Source organism: Heteronotia binoei, chromosome 2 (assembly GCF_032191835.1).
Source record: "Heteronotia binoei isolate CCM8104 ecotype False Entrance Well chromosome 2, APGP_CSIRO_Hbin_v1, whole genome shotgun sequence".
Lineage (NCBI taxonomy): Eukaryota > Metazoa > Chordata > Lepidosauria > Squamata > Gekkonidae > Heteronotia > Heteronotia binoei.
The window spans coordinates 54047058-54055415 of record NC_083224.1 but is presented as its reverse complement, the minus strand read 5'-3'; positions in this window follow the sequence as shown (position 1 = coordinate 54055415).

Sequence of the window (8358 nt, the reverse complement as noted above, 5' to 3'; positions counted from 1 at the left end):
ATATTCTGTGCTTCTTAAAACAAGGAAAAGCCTGTTGCAGTTCATATTAATACAGCCTGTAATGGTCATAAACACATCCTTCAAACCTGTGTTTGAAGTGGGACCCCTTGGGCAGCAATCCTTTATATGAGAATAGGGGCATTTGAATCATGCCTTGTTCAAATGGAAAATGTTGGGGACTCCAGTGCAATGATACAAATGGTAATTGTATGTGGAGCGCACACATTCTGCACACCATACTTCAATTGCCTAAGCTCTTATGCTTCTCATTTTCCCAGGAACTATGGGAAGTATAGCTTTGAATGACTGTCAGGATTTCCCTCCCCATGAAAACAGCTGGAACTGTAAATATAATTTTCTAAATGAATCTTCAGCAGTATCTCAAGACTGGATTTCCCAGAGCTCCTTCAAAGGGTGGTAGCATAATACTCCAAACACTTGAAGGGTAAGGCTTCCCTCCAAGAATCTCTGGAGTTGTACAATTGAAAGGAAGCCATACATTTAAAATAGTTTAAATTTCCATCTGTAGATATGCCTTTAAAGAGAATCATTTAATCCGAATAGCTGATCTCTTAACATGCTCTGACTGTTTTAAAAGGATTTAAATGCAAATGCTCAATGTGTGGGAATTTAAGTTAGTCACCTCTTGGGGTGGGGAAACAAAGCCCTGTTCACATGGATGAGTTCTGGTACAAGGACAAGCTTGCAAAAAGGAGAAAAAGCAGGTAACCTGCAGAGGCACTGGGAACCCTGTGATTCAGATTATTGTGCTTATGTTACCTTGGCATCTGTGGATGTACAGGGGACTAGAAAAGACGGAAGCCTCTGTGTGTGGAGGGGAGGAAGGGGTAGGCTATGCTGGGTATGTGATCTGCAAGTTGAAGATTAAAGTAAGCAAAATGAATTGTTTACAAAGGTAAGCAAGGGTAAGCAATATTACTTTGGAGAGCTTCTTTGGGGGATGTGTCTAAGAGCGTGGGTATGTATTCATGCATAAGAATGGGGCGATACTGTCACCCTGACTTTTGTTCTTTGAAGTGTACTCACAGTGTGCTGCAATGCTGGTAGAGAGAGATGGGTAAAATGATTTCTTACTGACAAACACAGAACATTTTTTTTGTTCTATTAATAAAGAAAGGCAGCCTTAAGAATTCTCATTGTTTTTATGAACCGCTATAAACTACTCAGATAACGCTGACCTCTCCATAAAAGTTTGACTTAAATCCCACTGGAACTGGTAGTAAATCAGGCTTTTTAAATTGGCCTTCAGGAAAAAAAAAAGTCTCCAATAAAACCTTAATGCATTGCATTAATTGTAAAAGAAATTATCGCTACAATCAAATTATTCCTTCCCTAAAATGTACACACTGAAGTCTCTGTGTTGCACATCCATGTGCAAAAATAGATTTCATTTCATTCCCATTCTCCTAAGGGTACCTGTGGCCTTATTTGAAAGTCACTTTAGTGGTATGGTAGCTATTGAAAGCCCGTATAAAGGCACTGTTCTGATTTTGAAGGAGGAAGCTGGTTATGTCAAAAGGCAGCCCAGTATGGTTGCACCGAAATTAACCAAGGGCAACTGGACTTGAGTGGATAGCTCTCAGCAATGAACACTCATTAGAAAATGCAGCTGGTATACTCGGGCACCACCAATATAGCTGGCCAGGCAGAGATACTGAATCTTGCTTAGATGTCAGGTGGTGTAATTAGTGGTGGTTCATCCAGTCATTTGCTGGAGAACTACAAGCTATTGGCACTGGAGACTGTAGAATAGGGTAAGAGCAGGAATCTGGCACTTTTACCAGAGGGCATCAGGAGGGGGCAACAGAGGCCCTGGGCTGCTCTGGCAGTATATGCAGACAGATGGTTTCTGAATGCTAGATGCATCCAGGGCAGTTAATGACATCACTGGCCTATGGATGGCACTGCTAACCATTCAGTAGCTATACACCTACATGGGGTAGCAATAGCAGCCTCATTAACCTCTGCTGTCACCTCCCAATGTCTTTTGCTAAGAGAAATTAATTCTATTCCCATTTAGTGGTGCTCTGCAGCAGTAGTTGCTATTCCTCAGCAAGCTGCTATATGAGCTGCCGCTGAGCATAAGGAATTGAGATTTGCCTCTCAAGCTCTGGTCTCTGTGCTCCTGCCTTCAGAGGTGAATTAGGTAGCAACTAGAGACAGGCACTTTCAGTGGTGGCACTTCCCTTTTGAAATGTTCTTCCCTTGAGGTTCACCTGGTGCCTAACATCCTGGTTTTTTTAAGATGCCAGGCCAAGACATTCCTTTTTACCCAGGCTTTTTTTTTTAAAATATTTTTAGCTTTCCCATGCTCTGCTACTGGACTGAAGTCCATTTTATGAATATATTTATGCTGTATTTATGTCCGTGGTATGCTTTTTTAAGATACTGATACTGTTTGAAGATTTTATGGTATTGTTTTTACTTGTAAACCACCTCTAGCAGGATTCCAGAGAAGTGGCATAGAAATTCCCTAAATAAATAAATGAGGGCTCCTTTGGACATTGAAGCCCCCAGGTGCTGACTAGGTAACTAGCCTTTTGGAAAGAAGGCCAAATTGTGTCTGGCAGTGATCTGCTGACTTGAGGGGTGCCCCAAAGTGTGTTTCTTTTGTGTGCACATTTTATTTTCCTTAAACAAAGACTGACAAATTTATTGTTGACATAGGTTTTCACAGACTATGGTCCACTTTTGGCCATGAAAGCTGATTTTCAGGCAGCCATAAGTCTATATTGTTTGTTCTGTATATATTGGTCAGTGAACTTACTCTCTGGAATTATATTTTTACAAGTGGGGGACCCATAAGGACTCATGTGAGCATCTCATTTTCCTCCCCCACTATTGCCTCTTTGAGAGCCAATTTGGTATAGTGGTTAGGAGCATGGACTCTAATCTGGGAGAACTAGGTTTGATTCCTCACTCCTTCACATGCACTTGCTGAATGATCTTGGGTCTGTCACAGTTCCCAAAAAAGCTGCTCTCTTATTTCTTGAAAGAGCTGCTGCCTCAGGCAGGCCTCTTAGAGCTCTCTCCGCCCCAACTACCTCACAGGGTGTCTGTTGTGGGAAGGGAAAGGAGATTGTAAAACACTCTGACCGATTTCACACTAGGCTTGTTCCAGGTGGAGAGCCCTTTTGCCCCTGGGACTTCTCTCTGTTTTCGCACAAGTTGCCTCGGAGCTGCAAGTTGGTGTGCCGCTATTCCGCAGCAAGTGAGATCTTCTGATAAGTAGTTTTTGCTTGCTGCAGAAAAGCGGCATGCCAACTCGCAGCTCCAGGGCACCATGTGAGAAAACGGAGATAAGCCCAGGGTGCAAAAGGGCTCTCTACCCAGAACAAGCCCTAGTGTGAAATCTGTGCCAGAGATTCCAAGTGAAGGGCAGGGTATAAACCCAATTTCCTCCTCCTCTTCCCCCCTGAAAATTCCCATAGTCTCTCTTCTTTTTCTACTTCCTTCTCTCCTTCTCATCTGCCATCCAACCTATGACTGCAGTCAAAAGAGCAGTTTGATCCAATGTAATTGATGTTCTTTTCCAGATTTAAAGTGCACAATCAGACAACAACATCTGCCTCCCATTCCCCAGTCATTGGCACCCCATTCTGACCTGTCTTCAAATCAGAGCTATTACACCGGGAAAAGTCTGGTCTTTATGGATGCCAGTGCTTTCTCCGCATTTCTGGAAGTCTTAACTCTCTTGTTGCAAACTCAAGGTGGTTGGGAAGTGAACCTGTGGAGGCTGGCAACCCTACTCGGCATCCCACTTTCTCTCATGCAAACTGTGTTAACAGAAAAAGAGCTGCTGTTTGAAAGCATCCCATGACTGATGCAACAGTAAATGTACTGAAGTCAATGGGGCTACTGGTCTTCCAGTTTCCAGGTGGCTGGGCAGTGATGTTCTGTTGTGCTCTGTGAAGACTAAGTTCTCTTTTTTACCTGATCTCTGTTCTTTCAAACTTTCTAATTTGGATCCTGCTTCACTCTGCTTTGCTTTGTTTCATGGCAGCTATTTCAGCAGGCTGAAACCTTTTTAATTTAAATTCCAGGATGTTTTCTCTGTCCCCATTGATAAGACACTGGGTGTAGCCTAATTAGCTCTGGGTGTGAGAGGGAAGTAGCTGGCATACAGACAGAGATTGTTTACCCTCCTCCACGTTTATAGCTATACTTTTACAACGGCAATGTGTTTTATCTCATATTTTATTGTTATTTTAATTTGGGTTAAATTTAATTAGTTATTATTTATTTATTTGATAGGATTTCTATCCTGCCCATCCTGCCAAGGCAGGCTCAGGGAAGGTTACAAGCATAAATAAATTACAATATCACAATAAAATAGGGTTGCCAATCCCCGGGGCGGGGGCAGAGGATCTCCTGGTTTGGAGGCCCTCCCCCCGGTCCAGGGTCATCAGAAAGCGGGGGGGGGGAGGAGAGGGAAGTGTCTGCTGGGAACTCCATTCTTCCCTAGGGAATCCAATTCCCATAGGAAAGAATGGAGGATTGATCTGCGGGTATCTGGGGCTCCTGGAGGGCTGTTCTTTGAGATAGAAGCACCACATTTTCAGCATAGCATCCAGTGCCTCTCCCCAAAATACCACCCGAGTTTCAAGAAGATTGGACCAAGGGGTTCAATTCTACCAGCCCCCAAAGAAGGTGCCCCTACCTTCATTCTTTCCTAGGGAAGGAAGGCCTTTAAAAAGGTGTGCGGTCCCTTTCAATGGGATGGCCAGAACTCCCTTTGGAGTTCCATAGTGCTTGTCACCCCCTGGCTCCTGGCTCTGCCCCCAAAGTCTCCTGGCTCTGCCCCCAAAGTCTCCTGGCTCCCAAAGTCCCCAGATATTTCTTGAATTGGACTTGGCAACCCTACAATAAAAGCATAAAATGCACAATATTAGGCTTCCCAAATCCCCCGCCTGGGCGGGGGACCCCAGATTTGGAGCTTCCTCCCCCCACTCACCAAAAATCTGGAAAGCGGGGGGGAATGGCGGCCCTTCCCACCCAGCCCCGATCCCAGCAGCTTCTCCTCTCCCCTTCCTGTTTTGTCTTCTTGCCCTCCCCGCAGACACCTCTTTTTCAACCCTAATGCCCCATCCCGGGTTGTGAGGAAAGTGGGGGGGGGCTGTGAAGAAGGAAGGAAGGGGGGAGTGAAAGAGGGAGGGCCGGCGATGTGGAGCGTGTGAAGCGCCTGGTGCGGCCTGAGAACGTGAACGGCAGAGACACGGTAGGCAGGAAATCCAGCCCCCTCCATTTTGCCGCAGGTACGACCAGCCCTGGCCCTTCCCTTCTCCCTCTCCTCCACCGCCTCCTCTCTGGGTCTCTTGTGGGGACTCTTCCCTTCCCTCCTCGAAGGTGCTGTTTGTTTATCTTAAGGATGGAGCAGAAGGAAGGGATCATTTTCCCGGCGGCCTCTTCGGGCTCGTCCAGGCTTTGTGTGTGGAAATGAAAGGTGGAGACTGGCATCAGTACCAGTGTGCCCTCTAAGCTGCGGTAGTGTGAGCTAGCCCACAGATTTTTAGCCTCCATCTCACACATTTTTTGTCTTAGCTCAGGAAGGATGACCCTAGAGCACAATAATTTATGCAGTAGCTCACAACTTTAATACCAGTAGCTCACAATTTTAATGCCAGTAGCTCACAAAGTAGTTTTTTTGCTCACAAGACTCTGCAGCTTAGAGGGAACATTGATCAGTACACAAACTGGATGGAAATATGGGGCCAGGGTTATGGCTCAGTAATTAGACCTCTCTTCCCCCCTCTCCCTGGGGGAGCTGTTTTTTGAGGTAGAGGCACCAAATTTTCAGTATAGTGTCTACTGCCTCTCCCCAAAGTACCCCTCAAGTTTCAAAACGATTGGACCAGGGGGTCCAATTCTATGAGCCCCCAAAGAAGGTGCCCCTATCCTTCATTATTTCCTATGGAAGGAAGACATTTAAAAAGGTGTGCTGTCCCTTTAAATGTGATGGCCAGAACTCCCTTGGAGTTCAATTATGCTTGTCACACCCTTGTTCCTGGCTCTGCCCCCAATGTCTCCTGGCTCCACCCCCAAAGTCTCCTGGCTCCACCCCCAAAGTCCCAGATATTTCTTGAATTGGATTTGGCAACTCTACACAATATACTACATACAGACTGGAGAGCCAATTTGGTGTAGTAGTGCATGTACTCTTATCTGGGAGAACCGGGTGTGATTCCCCACTCCTCCACTTGCACCTGCTGGAATGGCCTTGTGTCAGCCATAGCTCTCGCAGGAGTTGCCCTTGAAAGGGCAGCTGCTGTAGAAAGCTCTCTCAGTCCCACCTACCTCACAGGGTGTCTGTTGTGGAGGGGGGAGTAAAGGAGATTCTGACCACTCTGGGATTTAGAGTATAAGGTGGGATATAAATGCAATATCATCATCATACAATTTGTAAAACAACAAGATGACAATATCTCCCTGAGTCTGCTCCCTAACATTCAAATTTCAAAAGTAATTCAAAATGGTATAAGTCCTATGAGCAGATGAGAACAGGTCTGGGCTGATTGGTCTGGTTCCTATTTTGCTCAGAACAGTGCTGTGGCTGGAGGACACACGATAGGTTTCACCTGTAGGTTGACTGTGACTAGGCAGTTACAGGCTGTGCTCTGCTGTCAAGGAGCATTATTTTAGCTGATTTTAACTTGTTCTAGTTTTAAATAGTGATTTTAGTTTTTGTTAGCTTTTGTTTTAAAACCTGTGGGGACCTGTGCTGTGTATGTAAATCAGTCAGTTGAACTAATATAACCATCAAAGAATAGGCTTGGGATGACTGGTCAGGGGATTTCAGTGCTCCTGGGGAGGGGAAGATATGACGGTGGGAATGGACGGAGATATGAGAGAAGGAGACAGAGACAAAACAGTGCTCGGCCCCCTTCTAGTCTACTTCCCATCCCAACGGTGACAAGTAGGGGGACCAAGAGAAATTGCCCGCGTCCGACACTGGTGTTATGCAACGCCAGGTCTATAAATAATAAGATCGAGACCATTAGGGACTTCCTGCTTCGGCAGGATACAGACCTGGCTTGCGTGACCGAGACCTGGGTTCAAGAGGGAGAGACAATGGCACTCTCCCAGATGACTCCCCCAGGTTACTCGGTCTTCCACCAGTCGCGGATTAGCGGGCGGGGTGGCGGTATTCATACGGGAGGCTTACTCCTTCCGGGCCCTCCCGGCCCCAAAGATCGACGGTATTGAATGTGTCGGCCTTGCGTTGGATGTCGGGGAGAGGTTGGCGATCTGGCTGGTGTACTGTCCGCCTAATGCACCGGCCAGCGCCTTACCATCCCTGATGGAGGCGGTGTCCGGCTGGGCGTTGGAGTACCCGGGGCTCCTGGTCCTGGGTGACTTCAATGTCCACGCCGATGACGCGGCTTCCATTCAGGCGATGGACCTAGTGTCTTCCATGGCGACACTGGGACTCTCCCAATTTGTTACGACTCCCACGCATCAGGCTGGGCACACATTAGATCTGATCTTTGTGGCCGGGATTAAAGTGAACGAAATCGCAACAGAGGCGATTCCATGGTCGGATCACTTAGCCCTCAAGGCTCGTATGGAAACGCTACCACAACCCTGTAAGGGCGGAGAGCCTATTTTGGCTTGCCCGCGGAGCCTGATGGACCCGGAACGGTTCCAAACGGCTCTTCGGGATCCTTGGCCCCCTTGCGATTCCCTTGATGCCCTGGTTGATGCCTGGCAAGATCGGCTATCTGGGGCAATCAACGAGATCGCACCCCGATGTCCTCTGCGCCCTCGTTCAAGGCTGGCTCCCTGGTATACCCTGGAGCTACGCCGGTTGAAACAAGGACTCCGACGACTAGAGAGGCAGTGGCGGCGCACTCGTGGTGAAGCGGCAAGAACATCCTATAGAACGTTTATGAGGTCATATGAGATGGCAGTCAAGGCCGCGAAGAAGAAGTACTTCGCGGCCAAGATTGCGTCTGCAAATTCGCGCCCGGCACAATTGTTTAAAATAATTGGACACTTAACTACACTGCCCCAGGGCAGACCAAACGTTAGAGAATTAGAAATAGGCTGTGAGGCTTTTGCGAATTTTTTTGCAGACAAAATCACGTTGCTCCGCCAGGACCTGCCCATCACCTTAGATACAGTACATGAGCCCAAGGCCCCATGCCTGTCTTCTGATCTAACTCTGGATCACTTCGACCTGCTCAACCTGGAGGAAGTTGACGGAATTCTCTCCTCTGCGCGCCCTACAAATTGCGATCTGGACCCATGCCCCTCCTGGCTAATTAAATCCTGCCTGAGGGAGCTTGAATGTCCTCTACAGGACATCATAAATAGATCCCTCTTGGAGGGGCGCTTTCC